This window comes from Diabrotica virgifera, chromosome 9 (genome assembly GCF_917563875.1).
Source record: "Diabrotica virgifera virgifera chromosome 9, PGI_DIABVI_V3a".
Taxonomy (NCBI): domain Eukaryota; kingdom Metazoa; phylum Arthropoda; class Insecta; order Coleoptera; family Chrysomelidae; genus Diabrotica; species Diabrotica virgifera.
Genome location: NC_065451.1, coordinates 74,391,812 through 74,413,235, shown reverse-complemented (window position 1 = coordinate 74,413,235; position 21,424 = coordinate 74,391,812).

The following is a 21,424-nucleotide window of genomic DNA, read 5'->3' as shown; positions in this document are numbered from 1 at the left end:
AAAACTTTACATATCTAGGAATCTGGCTACACGAGACATGAGATTAGGTTCAGAAGAAGAAGTAACATGTAGAAAACAACAGACCAGAAACGCATTTTTAAAAATAAAACAATTTTTTACCAACCAATATCTTGATCTAACTCTTAGTGGAGTCAATGAAGGTTTTCACCTCCGATTTCGTTGAACCTCCATCGATTTTCATGAAAATTGGTAAGTATGTAGAGGATACCTCAAGAAACAAAGGTGACATGGTGCCAACTTGCGCTTTTACCCTGGGGGAGGATGCCACCCCTTCTCGGGGGTGGAAATTATTTTATTAAAAATAATACCACTAATCGATAGAGGGACAAATTATAAGTAAAATTTGTTATATAAAGTTATTTCAATAAATCAATAGTTTTTGAGTTATTAAAGATCAAAAGTTTTGATTTTTCCTGAAAAAAATCCATGTTTTAAAGCAGTTTTTCATAAATAACTCAAAAAACATAAGTTTCTTCAAAAAAGTTGTTATTACCAAAATCAAAGATAATATAAAAATAAATAAGCTCCTTATTCGAAAAATCCTTTATTACATATACAAAGTGAGTTATATGCAATTGAATGTATATTTTTTTCCGCGAGTACTCAAATCTTAGTATTCAAGCTTAAATAACAGGAAAACGATGAACTTTGTTAAATATAGATACTAAACATTTTTATCAAAAAGCTATATAAGAAGTCGATAGCATCAAAATTAAGCAAGTTATGATGGAAATAAGAGGACTCTTTCAGATTTTTTAGGGAAGAATGAAAAATGAAACATACGTCATTTCCACAAAAATTAAAATTTATAGTAACCCATTTAAAACTTTATTTATTTTAACATGAGTAATAACTTCAACAATTTTGACCGGTTTAGAATGCATAATTTTGAAGAAAAAAATACGATTAAAAAAATTAGAATTTTTCAAATTTTCGTGAATTTCATTTTCTTTTGATAATAACTCCAAAAATACTCGATATACTTAAAAAATGGTAGAGAACAAAATTTTAGTTTTAACTTTATTTAAGCTTTTTCTTTTTTTAATATTTTTTTACGACAAAAAATAACCGAGATAGAAACATTTAAAACCTAAATTTTACTGCGAGAACCATGTAACCGAGGCCCTTTCACCTTGTATTTAAAAAAAAATAAAGGATTTAGAAAATTATGTTTAATACAGTGTTATAGAACTTTTACTTAGCTTTGTAATGGTTTTTGGATAAATCTCATATTTCAAAATTTAACGGAGTTATTTTAAAAAAACCAATAACATTTTCTTTGAAAAAATTTTATAGCGGAGATTTTGTATGTATACAGGTTGTGGGAAGTCCAATTAGTCGTTTGTTGTAGGAGATACGAAAAAAGTTTATTTAGGTGACATTGGGGCATAGATAATATCAGAATTTAAATACATTTCCAAATATACAGGGCCACCCATATTGACAGGGTGAAACAAAATTATCTTTTGTTTAATGGAACACCCTGTATATTTTTACATTTTTGGATTCTTCTCTGTTTTATTTCTTAAAATATCAGGTTTTGTGATGTTATACGAAGTAGTTTAAAAGATAATTACGTTTTTATTTTCAAATTTCATAGCAATATTCACCCCCTGTTGTAGCGTTCCGCTACGTTTACGAGTAGCCACTCCCGACAACCGTAATAATTAACATCGAATAACAAAAAGTTTACCTTACGATCGAGGTAGGAAAAATGAAAACAGAATTAGTGCTAGCTAACCAACGACTTAAGAGGGTCAAATAAAGACAAATATGTGTTGGAGAAAAACCGGCAGACGTCATACATAAAAGAATAGGAGAGATTCAATAAATCTATTTTGGAATTGCAATTACAAAGCAAGCTAAATATATCTGTAAAGATATAATATACCTAAAATGAACGTCTGGTAAGTGATTTTATTTTAAAATTTCTTTTGGAAATTTAGGAAACACATATATCAAAATGAATAATTTTATACCTTAAAAAGTCAAATCTAGCAAAGTTACTTTTAGAAATATATTACTTAAGTAATAATGTAAATTCATTGTGGATAAATGACCTTCCCATTTATGTGGAAGAATATGTTCGGTTATCTTTTGTAACCGGTCTGTCTCACCTTGTATCCAGGAAAAAATTTCTAGATACCTAATGAGAACCTCTCTTTTTAGCTGTACCTAGAGAATTATAAAATAGAACCAAGCTTTTAATATCCCACAAAGACAACTTATATGGAAAATGCACTAAGAATAACATTCCTATTAATTATCCGGAACGTAAATCTTCCCCAAGATGTGTATACTCATAGAGCCGCTTACCGTCTGATAAACCGGCACGTCCATAAGCCAACACTTGGAATTAGAGCTGAAGGAATTTCATCTAGATTGGAACAAAGATAAGTGTACTTAATTAATGTTCTCATTTATAGACCGAATTGTGTTCCGCAATATATTATATATTTATTGGACATTTGTTGTTAAGTACTAGATTATTTTTTTAACTTCCCTTATCATATCTTTTACTATCGGTTGTGTCTACACAACAAATAATATTTTGTCAATTTTTCATCTAAATCTCAATGCATGTAAGGGAACATAAGTACTTATAGACCTAAAGCATTGGTCTCTATAGGGTTCATTACATAATAACTTAGGTATTGTGGTAGATAATATACAAGTATATTAATACGGTCTTATGAAGAATATCATCTGGTTCTGTTGACTAGCACTCACTATTGTTTTTCTGTCTCTTTATTGTTTGTATCTGAAAGAAACGTAAACTCATAGAAATCGTTAAATCGTCGGAAACTTTGACGTTATCTGCTTATATCTTGGCAACCAAAATTTTAACATTACTCATATTCATTATTTATATTGTTAATTAAATTTTACTATTATATATTCATCTTGCAAGCCAATGTTTTACATTATTATACATTATTTATATTTTTAGCTAGAAATTTTACATTATATATATATATATATATATATATATATATATATATATATATATATATATATATATATATATATATATATATTACTATAACACAGTAAGGTCGAAAATATTTGTACAAATATATATATATATATATATATATATATATATATATATATATATATATATATATATATATATGGATTCCGACTTTAGGAAGCCAAAAACGCTATATCGCACCGGTCATACGAAGCCCGACACCTCCTTACGAAGCCCGGATTCGGGCTTCGTAATTCTTTAATGTTATTTCCCCAAAAAACGTACTTTACACCATCTCTCGATATTTTAACCAAGCTCAGAACATGTGAATACGCTTGGGCTTCATATATATTCGGACAAATTTTAGAAATGTACCATAGGTAGCTCTGAAATCATGATTAACAATACGAAGCCCGGGCTGCTTATGCCTGGAATTATTATCAAAACATACACTCGTAGTTCATGGTATCTACCACCAGTTTGCGCTGCGAAAAAAGTATATACTCTGTAGAAGTTCAGCAGCGTTAGGAAGCCCACATTGAGCTACCGATTATAAGAAGCCCTGAAATTTGGCAACGTTTTTGCGTCTTCCTCAAAGTACTATTAGCTTGTAAACATTTTTATTATTACCTGGCAATGCACATTTTTCGTATTTTTGGGTCGTTCATCGTCATTAATCTTGTGTACTAAAACTCCCGAGAACAGATTATGGTAATTCTTAGCATTACCTGTACACAGTAAGATACCGACAGAAAAAAGATTTAAAAATTGAATCGCAAAAGAATTATTTATTTTAATTGATACAATTAATACAAATTAATACTTTGTATTACTAATTTACTATTTTAGTTTGTAATAAGCCACAAAATTTGCTACCAAATAGGAAATTAATATGCCAAATTAAATTATTGTTTTTTTTTATTTAAAAAAGGTTAATGCCTCGACAACTAATGGCCATTGGCATGGTAGGTACGGTAATTTGCAACAGTTAGGTACCTAGTGTAATGTGTAGTGTGTGTGTGTGTTGAGTAAGTGTCTTGTTACTTTGCAAAGTTGACGTCATTGTCTTTGCAAAGAGACGCTAACTGTATCCGAACGTCTGCGGTCCCTCCGGTGAGTACCGATCCCACAAGGACAGAAACTATTTTCATTTATTAATTTATAATAAGTGAAACATTTCTGACCCTGGTGAGATTCGAACTCACAACCATTCGGATTTTTCGATCCAAAGGTAGGCGCTCTTACCACTCAGTCAAGGACGGGGTTAAAGTTATTATTATTAAATATTACTTTATAAAATTAAAAATAGTCGTTCTTATGAATTATGCGTATTATTCTGATTCTGATACGATGAACACTTGTTTGATGGGTCTGAGCCACACAATTGAGGGTTAGGCCACTGTTTCATTCGTATTTTTAGTATTTGTCAAGGCAACAATACATTATGTAGTGCCATCTTGCCACATATAGAGCTAGATTGTGTAGACCACTGTTGAACCATATATCCAATTTTTCTGCTTTTATTGATGTATTAATCTAAAAATGCTCAATTTGTGGACTGTGCCACTGTTGCTCTGAGCGCCTCATTTAATACAAATACAAAATATTTAATACAAATGCGTATAGATTTTCCCTTCGGAAAAAATCAAACAATATAGATGTTTTTTAATTTCATCAAGGGGATGGGTACGTAGTTTCTGCTGAAATGCTACTCAAATGGAATTAATTTTTTTTTTTTCGAATTCTGAGAGAACTAATAATTATTTTTGAAAATTTTAAACTCAGAATAAGAGATTACGTTATTAGCGAGGGCCGAAAGTCCCTGAGAACTTCTATAATGTTTATTTTAATAAGTTACAGGGCTAAAAAACTAAAAGAAAATTTAGTGTGACTTTTAATTTCAAAATATCTTATTCAAAATAAACTTTTTATTTATTGTAAGAGACTTTCGGCCCTCGGTAATAATTTAGTCTTTCATTTTGCCTTTAAATTTTTCAAAAATATTTATTGTTTTTTTTTCAGGATTTGAAAAAAATGAACACAATGTCCGTGGTAATATTTTCCAAATCTTTGTCAGTAGTAAATAGAATATTGCCAGCATATTGTCAGTCAGACAGTGACAATTTTAAATTTTTGACCTGGCATTGGGAATATTTTCAGTTGTTGATTAAATAATATTAATAATGTGTTTAATAAATAATTGATTTAAGACGTGAACTTAATAAAAAGTTATTTATTGTTTATTATTTATGGAAGATCCAAAGCAGAGAATACACCAGGATATATTCAGTGATCCAAGTATTGTGTTGTTACATATGTTCAAAATTGTAAGCGTTTCATAGTAACAATATAAGTATTAAAAAATCACTTTATCACTTTTCCTCTTTTCTCGATTGATTATTAGCTTTTGTTGTACAGTAGATAAATTATTACTGAATACATAAGTAGTGAAAAAATTATCAGTAGTAATTGCACAAGAGCTCTGAAATTATCGAATTTTTCCCGAGTGACACTTTGACAGTATTAATTTCACGACCCGAAGGGGAGTGAAATTACGTCAAGTGGCACGAGGGAAACAATTCGATAATAATTTCAGAGATCGAGCTGCAATTTGCTGCGATTATTTCATGAATAAAACTGTTTAAAACCAAAATTTTATTGTAATTTATTTATGTAAGTACAAATTAGTACAAGTAAACACACAGTTGTTATAAATATTTGACGATTGAAAGTCATCACTTTTATAAGTTTTAAAACAGTAATTGTCATTAATGTCACTGAATGTATTTTTTCACAGCAACGAAGGGCATCTGACGTAATATACTTGACGATGGGATATTATCAAAAATAATCCATTTAATTTGTATTTCTGTAGCTTTCTATTGGTCGGAAATATGAAATAATCATATTAATTAACTGAATTAACAATTAAGGCAATTAATTATACTAGTAAAAGTTATCCAAGAACATTCAAAAGCCATCTTTACAGTTAATGATGAAATTGTCAAGTAAAGTTTACATATCCATACCAGTGACAATTTTACTACACGTAATTTGCCGTGTAAAGACAGAAAAAGTAGGGATAGCCTTAAAATATTTGCGAATTATGTACCGATGGCCCTAAGAAATGTTTAATAAACAACATATTAAAAAGTTCTACTCTAGAAGTGGGCACTTAATTTTTTATTAAACAAATGAACTGCGAAATTAGATGTTTCTTTAAATAACCCCGAAAATATAAATTTTAGAAAAAAACTGACTTGACTATTGAAAAATTCAGACTATTGAAAAAAACCTAAATATAAGATTAAAATTTTTATAAAATTTTTATAAAATTAAATCTGTAGCTTCTATAATTTTTTATTTATAACGCTAAAGTCACCCTTCTCACAAACATTGGCGCACTGTAAACTAGCGAAGTGCACGGCTGAGTTATTTCAGTGTATTTCTCTAATTAATGGATCAAATAAAATTTTACAAATTGGACAAGAAAGAAGAAAATTAAGAGAAGGAACAAGAAAGGATAGCTTAATTGGAAAGAAGAACAATTAAGCTATCTTATGGTTATAATAAAAAGAAATAAAATGTATGGGCATAAGTACGGTGTGGGCTGAATTTTGTTTAAACATTATTTAAAAATGTGTAACTAATAAAATTTTTCTTATAAAGCTCTCAAATTTGCACAACTTACCTTTCAAACATCTTACTAAACAATGTTTCATTCAAAAAAATGCCAAAAATTTAATTCAAATGATATGACGCAAAAATGCAATTTTTGAAAATTTTACGTAAGTTTTAAGTAAAAACGTAGTTTACAGAATTACCAGCACTTTAAAACGGTATTACTCAAGTTTGAAAAGATTTTTTACAATTTTATAGGTGATTTTTTAAAGCATTTGATGTATTTTTTAAAATTTACTCAATAATTTTATTTTAGAAATGAAACTATGAAACTATGAATGAAACTATTCCTTTTTGACAAAAATTAAGAAAGATAACAAAAATGTACGTAATACAAAAACCGAAAATTACCAACTAAAAAATTGTTTATAAAAAGTGATCAAAAATGTTTTCTCTAAAACTTACCTAAAATAAATTTAATAATAAGCTTGAACAATAATAAATTTTCAACAAAAATATGTTTAGCTCTTAAACATTATGTCTGCGTAACTTCGAACCTATTAATAACTTTTTTATTACCAGTTTTACGAAAAAAGTTATTATTTATAAAATACTCTGCATCATATATGATCTCAGATGCAACCATCAAATATCAAATTTTATTAATTTTACATACGAGGTTTTACATACGATTTTACATTTTGACATACGAGGTATGTAAAAAAATATGAATTTCACTCAAGAGTAAAGTACCTTTAGATTTCACAATATCGAAAATTGTTGTTAAAAAAAGTTGTTTGGAATTACAAAATATGTTTCACTGTTCAATTACATTCTTCTAAATGAGATATTGTGAACTATAAAGGTATGGTATGTTTAACAGTAAATGGTCGAGTTCAATTAGTTACCACTATAAACATCCTGGAATAACCGATAATAGTATAAAAGGTCCGGTTTCAGGTAAAATTTAAATATGTTTTCTGGTAAAATTTCTTTGCTTTATTATGGGATTACCGTCTAGTCAGTGTTAATTGTCAAAAGACCAACTCTGTCTACCTCGGTTGCTTATCGCTCCGGGTGAGTCTTAACAATGGGCCAGGTCAGATAAATTTAATAATATTTACGACCGCACTAATTGAACTCAACCATTTACTGTTGAACAAACCATACTGAACTGTTAAGCAAAAGTCATATTTTTTACATACCTCGTATAAAATTGAAAAAGTTTGATATCTGATGGTTGTTTTTTGGACTTTAGACCAGAATAGAGTATTTTATGAAGAATAACTTTTTTTCGTAAAATTAATAATAAAATAGTTGAAATAATTGAAATAAAATAATGATGATGGGTATCCGTAATTTGAGAAAACATTGAATTTTTTTTCAATTATAATGATGTAATTATAATAAAACATAGTTTTTAATTCCCAACAACTTTTTATAATACCCATATTTTGATATTCTGGAATATAAAGGTATTTTACTCTTTAACAAAATTCGTATTTTTGACATACCTCGTATAAAATTGATAAAACTTGATATCTGATGATTGGGATTTAGATTTTAGACTATGCAGAGCAATTTATGAAGAATAAACTTTTTTTCGTAAAATTTGTAATAAAAATGTTTCAAATATGGTTCCTTGCTACGCAGACATAGTGTAAAAGAGCTTCTTTATAAGCATTTTCAAATTGTAATGCTACGTAGAAATAGCCCCGCTTGCACTTTTACCTCTTCTACCTACTCGTTCGATTTTAAATGAGAAATCATTGAAAACATCACTCAAGCACTAGGTGTTTATAGCTTTTTTTAAAAATAAAATAATAAATTTTTAGCAATACAAATAATTAAAACCGATATAATTTGACTTGAACTTTCAAATGCGGTAAGCAGAATTGCTATTTTATTTTTTAATCAAAAGTTATTCGGGTTCAAAAATTGCAATTTTTTGATTTTTTGAAAGTTCAACCGCGTTTATCTCGAAAACTATGCATCCTACGAAAAAATTTGTAGGAATATTTTTTGGTTAGAATGGCCCAAAAAATACAAAAAAAATGTTTTGTTTTGCGAGAAATCGCTGTTATGTGATTCCTCAACTTCTTGGTTTATAACAATCTTATCGACATGCGGATCAACTGTTACCCAAAAAATTCGTGTTCTACAGGTCAAAATACATAAAAAAAACTTGGGTAAGTCCATCTGAATACAGGAGGCCGTTGTACCCCCCCTGGCGACAGGACTAAACAGCCTGTGAAATATTCTAGCCTTTATACAATATTGAAATTAAAACCCAGCTATAGCCCCAGGTTTTCTTAACATTCGGATTCAGCATAATCAAAAACAAAATAGAAACAAAATTCAACGATATTTTTAAAATTATTTTAAATTATATAATTTAACATGATTGTTTGGAATTAAGAACTATATTCTGATATGCAATTTCATCCTTCTAATGGCAAAAAAAAATTTGAAAATTTTTCTAATCAACATTATTTTTAGTTGTTTATTTCAATTCTGATACATATAGATATTTGTATAACAAGGGAGGAAAGTGCTTTTTTTCCTCCCGAGAATGAAGTTTACTGCCCGACGCGTAGCGGAGGGCAGTAATCATTCAAGGGAGGAAAATGCACTTTACTCCCATGTTATACATATGGTTTTTCCACCTTCCTCAAATAACAAGTCATTTTTTCATGTTTACTTAATTTATTTATTTAACTAACCAACAAAATTTATTAGAACTAAAACTAATAAGTACGTACAAAATAAAAATGTAAACATTGTTAAATCAAAATAACAGCTTACAGTTTTTTACCATTCTGTGAAATACAGAGTGTTTTATAAATAAACGTTAAAATGTATACAAATTTACGTAATAGAAAATAGATATTGTACAGGGCGTCAAAAAGTTATATTTTTATGAATGAAATACCATGATGTCACTTTTACTTTTCTTCCCTAGGGAGGAAAAGTACAACTTTGCTCCCTACAATCAGGTCCGGAAAAGTATACTTTCGGTAGAGGTAGGTGGAAAACTCTTTTATTATTCATTTTACGAAAAAAAGTTATTCTTTATAAAATGTTCTACAGGGTCTAAAACCTAAAATACAACCGTCTAATATCAAATTTTGTCAATTTTATAAGAGGTATATAAAAAAAATATGAATTTTCCCAAGAGTACTTAAATAATATACCCTTATTTTTCACAATATTGAAAATTGTGCTTATGTAAAGTTGTTTAGAACTAAAAACCAGCATTAACCCGCCAGTGGTCGCTATATGAGATTTTCTCTCACGGTTTCAGAAAATTGCACAGAATTTTTTTTCTGGGAAATTATAAGATCTGTAGTTCCTTCTAGTCTCCTAACTATCCTCCCTCGACAATCTAATAGAATCGTCCGCTTAGATAGTGACTCAGTTGACCTAATATCACCCAATTGTTGAGTCAGCGCGCTTCAAGTGAGACATTCTCTCATCAAGCGACCACCCGCGTTACGAACTGTACATAAAAATTAATTTTATTTTGGCACTTAAAACCTAAAATAATGTAAAAAAAATTGTAATTGTCATCAATCAATTTTTCCAGAGCATTCTTGTTATATTTGTGTGCTGTGCCGTAAATTATCAAGATACGGAGATTGATTAATATTGGTTTAATTCCGATTATTTCTTTTTATTTTATTATATTATTATCTATATTATGTTACATTCTTTTTTTCTTATTATTAGTTAATAAAAAAAGTTTAAAAACTGTTTTAAAAACTTTATTTTGTAAAAAAGGTAAAATTTGGATATGTGAGAGAAAATCTCACGCGCGACCACTCGCGTAACAATCTACCTAGCGACCAATGCCGGGTCGCTAGGTTGGGAATCTATCTTTGGTTGGGAAATAAGCCACAATTAAATTGAAAAAATAATTTTATTCGCGTTTCGACGCCCAAATCGGATGTCGTTGTCAAAATATAAAATATTACTAATATTTACTCGGTAATATTTTGTATTTTGACAAGGACATCCGATTTGGGCGTCGAAACGTTAATAAAATTATTTTTTCAATTTAATTGTGGCTTATTTCCCAATAAAAAAATTTTAAAAATGCCACAAGAAAATAGCTTCAGAACAACACTAAAAACCATCTTCCAATATTCCATCCTTCTCATTGAAATATTCTGAACTATAAAGGTACTTTATTCTTGATCGAAATTTATCTTTTTTGACATACCTCGTATAAAATTAATCAAAATTGATATAAGATGGTTGTATTTAAGGTCTTTGGCCATGCAGAACTTTTTACAAAGGATAACTTTTTTTCGTATAATTAATAATAGACCAGTAAGGATCTGTTTTTAGATAGATGTGAGAGGTGGCATTCAGATTTTTGCGGATAAAGTTAGGTGATAACTTCGTTAATAATAATTGATTAATGCTCCGTCTCAAATATGCCCGGAACAGTAATAAAAAAAATAAAATATTTAAAAATTTCAAAAAATTTCGTTTTTTTTTCAACTTGTTTTGCTTATAACTTTAAAACGATTCATTTTGGAACAAAGTCGTATAGGAATAAAACAAAGGTAATTAAATTTTCTATCAGCAACAGTTGATCCGGATGTCAATAAAATTGTTATAAACAAAGAACTTGAGGAATTACATAACATCGATTTTTCGCAAAATAAAACATTTTTTTATATTTCTTGGGTAAGTCTAAGCAAAAAATTTTCTTACAAGTTTTTTCGTAGGTTAAACGCAGGTTTTCGAGATAAACGCAGTGGAACTTTCAAAGAATCGAAAAAGTGCAATTTTTGAACGCGAATAATTTTGATTAAAAAATAAAATAGCAATTCTGCTGACATAATTTGAAAGTTTAAATCAAATTATACCGGTTTTAATTATTTGCATTGCTAAAAATTAATTTTTTATTATTAAACAAAGCTATTTGTTTATAAGCCAAAAAATTATTTATAAGTTTAAAACATTGCTGAGGCCCTTAAATAATCCGATTTTAATTCTGTAAACTGTATTAGATAGGTAAAACACCTCTTTATATGTAAAAAAATTAGACAACTTCTAAATGGTCTACTTTTTGTTCAGAAAGATTTTAAAAAATTTGAACTTTTTTAAAAACATTTAAATTGCAAATTTATTATGCAAAATCTATTAGGTCGATTTTAATGAAATTTGGTACACGGTTTAAGTATGTTACAAAGAATTTCCTAAGTGAATTACTAAGGTTCTAAGTACCACCGAAGTGGTTAAAAACATTGAATAACAACAGGCATATTTTGCCCCCTTATTTTGTATTTATTGCTATATTGCAGAAAAGGTAATAAGTTAAGACATTTTTGACCAGTCCGATATCATACAAAATTCAATTATCTTTATTTTATTTCTGTACGACTTTGTTCCAAAAAGAATCGCTTTAAAGTTATAAGCAAAGAAAAAGAAAAAAATCGACGTTTTTCGAATTTTTAAATATTTTATTTTTTTTATTAATGTTCCGGACATATTTGAGAAGGAGCATAAGTAAATTATTATTAACGAAGTTATCACCTTACTTTATCTGCAAAAATTCGAATGCCACCTTTCACATCCAAAAATAGACGTTTTTTCACAGATCCTTAGTGGTCTATAATAAAAGAGTTATCATAATTGAAATAACTGAAAATAATGTTGTATATCCATAATTAAAAAAATTCAACTTTTTTTTAATTAGAAAGATGAAATGGCATATTAGAATATAGTTCTTAATTCCAAACAACTTTTCATTACAACAATTTTTAATATTTTGAATAATAAAGCTACTTTACTCTTGAGTAAAATTCATATTTTTTGACATAATATCTCGTATATGGCTTAAAAAAATGAACTGATGGTTCTATTTTTAATTTAGACCATGCACAACTTTTCACGTTGACGAACAGAACGTCTATAGTCGTCTAATTTCCATTGATATAATGTGACACAACTTCTATATACGTTGAATTTTTCCCTATTCTACTTTGCAAAATACATATAGTGTCACAACACTTGCTTATACATTTGACGCAGAGTCCGTCAGCGTGTTAATTGGACACACTGTACAAAACAATTATTGTTATTGTTTAAACAAATAATAAACAATTAGCGGCAAAATCTGTGAGTAGAACTTTTTACTTTAACATGTATATAAACTAACAAAAAAAGTTTTAGAAAAAGATAATCTTGTTTGAATTGCTCCGAAACAATGCATCTTTTCGTTCTATCTTGACTCTTCTAAAATGCTTCGTATAGATTGCTGAATAGAATTGGGCTTCTTATAACAGGCAATATGACGACTTATATACACATATAAGGATCTCGTAGAACAGTCGTATTATTTAAACGTAAATTAAAACATGGCAACATCGTCGGCTTCGTATAATGCGTAATCCATATACACTGTGAACGCGTTTATACGAGTGGGCTTCGTAAGACTGGAGGAATAAGACAGTGCTTCAATCTCCTTACCCCGTAAACCGCGGGCTTCCATTCATCGGCAGGTTGTAGCGGGCTTCCTATCATTGGTGAGCCATATATATATATATATATATATATATATATATATATATATATATATATATATATATATATATATATATATATATATATATATATATATATATATATATATATATATATATATATATACATTAGTTACCAAAATCTTACTTTACATATATCTAGATATTTTTTTTTACACAATAAAAATAAAATTGTTGTGAAGCTATTTCCTTGTGGCATTTTTATGATTAATTATTTATATGGGAAATAAGCCACAATTAAAATGAAAAAAATAATTTTATTAACGTTTCGACGCCCAAATTTTTGTGACGGATATTCTTGAGTTGGGGTTGATTTCATGTAATCGAATGAACTATCTTTCAGTAAGTCGTCCCAGGAACGCAACTCATAAATATTGGCAATATCATTTTAAAGTCTTCTACTTTAAAATGTATAATATATGTCTAAATTGCCAATATAAATGAGTCAGATTAAATAAATTATTAGAAGAATTTTTTTGCTTAGCAACAACATTTTTGTTTATTTAGTAATATTTTGTATTTTGACAACGGCACCCGATTTGGGCGTCGAAACGTTAATAAAATTATTTTTTTCATTTTAATTGTGGCTTATTTCCCATATAAATAATTAATCATAAAAATAAAATTGGAAAGAAATCCTTTGTAAAAGGTATAAAATTTTTTTATTAAAAATCCCTTAAAAGGGCTACATCACAACAAAACGTTTTCGATTTTTATAAAAAATCATCATCAGTGTTCGATCTAAAAATAAGTATAACCGATTTAATGAATATAAAGTTATTATTTAAATTTTGACAAAGGTTAGAGCAAGTTGGTTATACTTACAAACTGGATGCTAGCTGAGCCACAAAAGAAAAATATCTGGGTAAAAACCCTTTACATATAATATAGATGCCTTAAAAGTGCATACTTCGATAAAAAGGCCTGTGATGGTCACATGGCAAACAGGATAATGCCCTAAGGTAAGGTATACAGGTATCCCAACACGTGGGATCCAAATTGAGTTGATCACATTTCAATGACTTAATGGCAACTGATTGCAAAATGATTGATGTTTCTGAAAGGTGTCAAAAGACAGATAGACAAGGTGACGTGGAATTTACCCTGTATTACGACAGCCAACTAATTGTTAGTAAAATATTTAATGAAAATTTACATAGTAATAACAAACATCAACAAAGTTATGGCTATAATTACATTTAAGTAAGTACCTTGAATATGTAAGATGAACGTGAAGTAAGAAATGATTTTTATAATGAGAAATAGCCAGAATCTATGCAGCCATCTATACATGTTCCTATTCTAATTGAAGTAAGTTCAACTGTGCTGTGGAAAATTTGATTTCTATGAATTAAAAGGAGTGTTTGGTTAAATTGTACCAATGGCAGAGTAAATTAGAGAGTCTGTAGTAAATGGAAGTCTGATATTAAAGTAGTGTTGAAATTAAGATAAGTTGTATGCGTCACAGGAGGAAACTGATATGATATAATGATATGTGAATTAATTGGTAAAGGTACCTGAGTGTTGATATTGGAAGTGAAGAAGAATATCAATTGAAGCAATAACCTGGCAAAAGTATGAGGTCCTTTTATGTAACATAAACATCTAGGACTAAACATGTTTATGAAATAAGGATTTTTTTCCAATTTTTTATTCTTTATACCAAGTTATTGTGTTGAATTGAAAAGGTTTAATACTGGATGGATGTATGAAGGTGTATTGGAAAACAAGCAATATGTGTAAAATTAGAAGGTAGTGAATAATTTGTGATTTGATATCAGAATCGTTTACTGTAATGAGGTGTGATGAAAAAGGCTGGGCGCCCCAGAAACCAGACCCCACATCTATGGATAAGAGAGTGGAAGGATTAGTATAAAAACCTTTTATAAATATTTTTCTGAAGTTTAGTTGGACCTATAACGAAAACCTGATCAAATGGCGATAAGTTATGAAATTGGGTGGAAAAGAACAATAGTGTTAGAGTTGTGACTGGTCGATTTAGTAAAAACTGTGGAAAAAGTTAAAGTAGATTATTTTGGAAGACTAGTAGAAGTTAAGGGATAATGAGTTGATGTTAGAAATGTCATCTGTTAGATAAGTAAATATGGAGGAAAGGTTAATATAAATGAAAAAAGAGTTTGGAAACAGCAAAGAAGTTTTGAAATTTAGGTTAAGAAAAAAGTTGACGATGTAAGGGATTGAAGTCACGATTGAAAGACACATGGCGGTTAACACAGTTAGGGTTACTTTGCTTTTCTCTAATTATTTCCAAGTCCTCGTATAGGTCCAGTCTTAAGAAATTCTTTTGAGGTATGTTGTGTATTAGAGAAACATTTTCCGGAATGTTAAGAGTATGACTGTTTTGTTTTAAATGTTGAGAAAAGGTGGAAGTGTTCTCTCTTTTTGTGTGTTCAAGGGAACGAGATGCTAGTGACCTACAAGTTCTTCCTATGTACGTAGCATCACAGTCAGAGCATTGAAGTTTATAAACCCCACTACGATTCATGTAGTTGATAGGGTCTTTGGAGTTGGAAAGACATTGTCCTAAATTATTGGAAACTTTAAAAGAGATGTGTATGTTATCAACTGATCTCTTGATAATATTACTGATATCACCGGAAAGGCTCTCTTGATGGAAAGGTAATGAAGCATAAATGGGTCTGGTGGTCAGATCTCTGGGAAACGCAGCCTCCCTCAGAACCCTCAGTTGTCTCTTATGAAGGAGTTTGGTTATAAGGTTTGGTTCGTAACCGTTATTGAAAGCAATTTGTTTGATAGTGTTGAGTTCTTTAGTGTAGTTAGATTGAGATAGGGGGATGGTTTCTAGACGGTGTATGTAACTGTGGAAGGCAGTTACCTTCCACAGTTACATACACCGTCTAGAAACCATCCCCCTATCTCAATCTAACTACACTAAAGAACTCAACACTATCAAACAAATTGCTCTCAATAACGGTTACGAACCAAACCTTATAACCAAACTCCTTCATAAGAGACAACTGAGGGTTCTGAGGGAGGCTGCGTTTCCCAGAGATCTGACCACCAGACCCATTTATGCTTCATTACCTTTCCATCAAGAGAGCCTTTCCGGTGATATCAGTAATATTATCAAGAGATCAGTTGATAACATACACATCTCTTTTAAAGTTTCCAATAATTTAGGACAATGTCTTTCCAACTCCAAAGACCCTATCAACTACATGAATCGTAGTGGGGTTTATAAACTTCAATGCTCTGACTGTGATGCTACGTACATAGGAAGAACTTGTAGGTCACTAGCATCTCGTTCCCTTGAACACACAAAAAGAGAGAACACTTCCACCTTTTCTCAACATTTAAAACAAAACAGTCATACTCTTAACATTCCGGAAAATGTTTCTCTAATACACAACATACCTCAAAAGAATTTCTTAAGACTGGACCTATACGAGGACTTGGAAATAATTAGAGAAAAGCAAAGTAGCCCTAACTGTGTTAACCGCCATGTGTCTTTCAATCGTGACTTCAATCCCTTACATCGTCAACTTTTTTCTTAACCTAAATTTCAAAACTTCTTTTCTGTTTCCAAACTCTTTTTTCATTTATATTAACCTTTCCTCCATATTTACTTATCTAACAGATGACATTTCTAACATCAACTCATTATCCCTTAACTTCTACTAGTCTTCCAAAATAATCTACTTTAACTTTTTCCACAGTTTTTACTAAATCGACCAGTCACAACTCTAACACTATTGTTCTTTTCCACCCAATTTCATAACTTATCGCCATTTGATCAGGTTTTCGTTATAGGTCCAACTAAACTTCAGAAAAATATTTATAAAAGGTTTTTATACTAATTCTTCCACTCTCTTATCCATAGATGTGGGGTCTGGTTTCTGGGGCGCCCAGCCTTTTTCATCACACCTCATTACAGTAAACAATTCTGATATCAAATCACAAATTATTCACTACCTTCTAATTTTACACATATTGCTTGTTTTCCAATACACCTTCATACATCCATCCAGTATTAAACCTTTTCAATTCAACACAATAACTTGGTATAAAGAATAAAAAATTGGAAAAAAATCCTTATTTCATAAACATGTTTAGTCCTAGATGTTTATGTTACATAAAAGGACCTCATACTTTTGCCAGGTTATTGCTTCAATTGATATTCTTCTTCACTTCCAATATCAACACTCAGGTACCTTTACCAATTAATTCACATATCATTATATCATATCAGTTTCCTCCTGTGACTCATACAACTTATCTTAATTTCAACACTACTTTAATATCAGACTTCCATTTACTATAGACTCTCTAATTTACTCTGCCATTGGTACAATTTAACCAAACACTCATTTTAAGTCATAGAAATCAAATTTTCCACAGCACAGTTGAACTTACTTCAATTAGAATAGGAACATGTATAGATGGCTGCATAGATTCTGGCTATTTCTCATTATAAAAATCATTTCTTACTTCACGTTCATCTTACATATTCAAGGTACTTACTTAAATGTAATTATAGCCATAACTTTGTTGATGTTTGTTATTACTATGTAAATTTTCATTAAATATTTTACTAACAATTAGTTGGCTGTCGTAATACAGGGTAAATTCCACGTCACCTTGTCTATCTGTCTTTTGACACCTTTCAGAAACATCAATCATTTTGCAATCAGTTGCCATTAAGTCATTGAAATGTGATCAACTCAATTTGGATCCCACGTGTTGGGATACCTGTATACCTTACCTTAGGGCATTATCCTGTTTGCCATGTGACCATCACAGGCCTTTTTATCGAAGTATGCACTTTTAAGGCATCTATATTATATGTGAAGGGTTTTTACCCAGATATTTTTCTTTTGTGGCTCAGCTAGCATCCAGTTTGTAAGTATAACCAACTTGCTCTAACCTTTGTCAAAATTTAAATAATAACTTTATATTCATTAAATCGGTTATACTTATTTTTAGATCGAACACTGATGATGATTTTTTATAAAAATCGAAAACGTTTTGTTGTGATGTAGCCCTTTTAAGGGATTTTTAATAAAAAAATTTTATACCTTTTACAAAGGATTTCTTTCCAATTTTGTGATTGATGGTATACAGCCAACTACAGGAAAACCTTTTCTTTTCCTTGTGGATTTTTTTTAATAAAAATAAGGTATACCTATTGGGTTTGTATCATTTCACCTGCACCTGATATCTCTCAACTATATGGGTTCATATAATATTTTATTTCAGGATTAAGTTATTTGGTTTGTTTATATCTTTCTCCTTATTTCTCTCTCTCTCTCTCTCTCTCTCTCTCTCTCTCTCTCTCTCTCTCTCTCTCTCTCTCTCTCTCTCTCTCTTTTCTAGTCTCCCACACTGTTCTATCAACGAAGTAAAGGCTCTAAAAGGCATTTACTTCTGGCGCCCATCTTTGGTTTATTGATCATAGGTCAGTTCTGATCTTTTTGGTATTTCATTACTTTTTAATTTTTCTGGTTTTTTCCATTATCACTATCTCTTTCTCCCCTAAACAACAGCACGAAAATAAGCCGATCTCCACTTCCTGAGCTTTTACGTCTCATCCTCATCCTCATAAATAATTTGTTATCTTCATTCTAATTTTAACTTGTTAAGCCGTTTCTCACTACCCCTTTCTTTCATCAATCAAATTTTAGTACAAAAAAAAAATATAACCCTACTATAAGGGTTACAAAGTGGCGAGCCCATCGTGGAGCTGTTGTTTTCATTTAGGTGGTGATTTAGTGTTAGTTACACTACATTCTCTTATTCAATTTGGTTATTGCGAATTATCACTTACAGTTTGTTTGTTGTTTTGGAATAAAAAAAAAAGAAAAAGTTGATAGTAGCAGTGTATCATTTTGTTTTTTTTTTTGAGAGAGTATACAGGTGTAAGGGAAATTATTTTAGAATTGAGGATATAGCATTAATTGTTGGGTGGTATACGAACATAAGTTAAAAGGTAATATATAAATGTTTATTGAAGGTGACGTTAATATTTAATAAACTGAATTTTTACATTTTTATACGTTACATATTTTTTGGTATCTTATAATTATTATGATATCCTGTACTGGCACTTGTATCCACACAATTATATATTTTGGGTTATAGGTATATGTTTATTAGGTTCTGATTTCTATCTCAATTTTAGATTACTGTATGCCAGCGTTTCCCAACAGGTGGGTCGCGACCCACTAGTGGGTCGCGGACGGATTTCAGGTGGGTCGCGACGTCGCTCTTACTGTACTTGAATAACGTACACATATATCATCATGGGTGAGAGATGGGTCGCGAATATGAAAAAACATCAGAAGATGGGTCGCCAGACATAAAAGGTTGGGAACCACTGCTGTATGCGATTAAATTTGCGGGCTTTGTGCCAGTTGTAAAATTTTTTTATTGAGTTTATCTATCTAAACTTCATTGGGGTGTTTTGTCTTGATACTGAAAGTTTCTTTTTTAAAATGTCCACTTTTAAAGTTGATCATTTACTGGTAAAAGAGTTAGATTACGAGCTTAAAATCCGAAGTATTGATGTTACTGAATATCCTACCGTCGAGGCTAAACGCAAAATATTGCGTGGAGCTCTGCGACAGGAGAAGGAAAATAGGAGTTTTCGGCAAATTTCTTCCTCCTGTATTCCCTTTGACAAACATAAGGAGGAGATTGAGGACACAATGAAAGACCTTACCCAGAAAATCGGGATATTCAGGGGTACAATACTGGATCCTACCTTTGCTAGATTGTCGTCTAGAGTAGCTCATTTATCTGAACGAGTAAGTCGCTTAGAGTGTGATACCGATGAACAGGAATTATACCAGAAAACCGTCGCAGTCAAAATCTTGGATATTGAAGGTGACCTCGATGCTCGGGGAAACCCAGCTGCTACCTCCACTCCAAATGCACCCATACACAATGCGTCACCCTTCCCATTTTCTAAATCTGCCCAAGTTCATAAATGGGGTATTTCTTTTTCTGGTACAGGTGATCGTGATACTGTTGTCGCTTTCTTAGAGAAAGTTGAATGTTTGCGAATCTCTAGATGTATTCCAGAGGATGACTTATTTGCAGCCTCCGCTGAGTTGTTTACCGGTCCTGCGTTCACTTGGTTTATGAATAATCGCTCTAACCTTTCTTGCTGGAAAGATCTGGTGCAAAAACTTAAAGCTGACTTCCTACCATATTCCTACCAAGATGATCTTTTGGATGACATTAAAAAGCGGAAACAACTCCAGAATGAACCCGTTACTATGTTTATCAACAACATCCTTGGGTTGTGTAGTCGTCTTGACATTCCTCTCACGGAATCCGAAAAGGTAAGAATCATCATGAAATCTTTGTTACCCTCATATCACTCTCAACTAGCTCTTGTAGAAATCCGTAGTATCGACGAACTTACGGAAAAATGTAAGCGGTTAGAAGAAACATTTTCTTGGCCTAATCAACCCTCAACTGTAGTTTCGTCTCGTCCTTTCCCGTCTTCTAGTCAGAATTCCTTTTCACGAAATCGATCATGGCAAAATAAAGTACCGAAACACAATGTATCTACCGTTACCTCCACGATCGTATGTGGGAATTGTTATACTCAGGGACATGCCTTCTCTGCATGCCCAAACCCCAGATTGCGTCCCTTTTGTTTTGGGTGTGGCCTTGAAAATACCACTAAACCCAACTGTAGGAATTGTCAGGGAAACGGTCGTTTAGAGGATTGTACCCTGAGCCCTCCTCTGACAGTCTCTCCATCAGGGAATTCCGTAACTTCCATAAACAATACAGGACTCAACACGTCAAGCCCTCCCGTACCTTCTACCAGTCGAAAAGGGAAAGGTATTTCGTCCAAAAAGACAACAACTTCAAACAACAACCTATCTCAAGATTAAGTTTTCTGAAGCAGACACCCTTTAATGTCGAATCAGATAATGATAGTGTTTCTTTCTCAGTATCTTCATTAAATCTCCCATCTCCTGGTCTCGAACAAGAACTTAACTCTGCGTTAATTCCGTTACCTTTACCTTCTTCCAGAAAAATTAAGGAAGGAGATACCTGTCTACCTATATCTCAATTTTCTGGCAACACCATAGTGATTGATAAAACAACCTTAGATTTAAATTCTCTATTAGTTAGGAAACATAACGATAATCGTCCGTATCTCCCTATCGAAGTATTAGGTCAATCTTGTTTAGCACTTCTGGACAGTGGTTCAAACATATCTTTACTAGGTTCTTTATCTCTTCGTTTAATA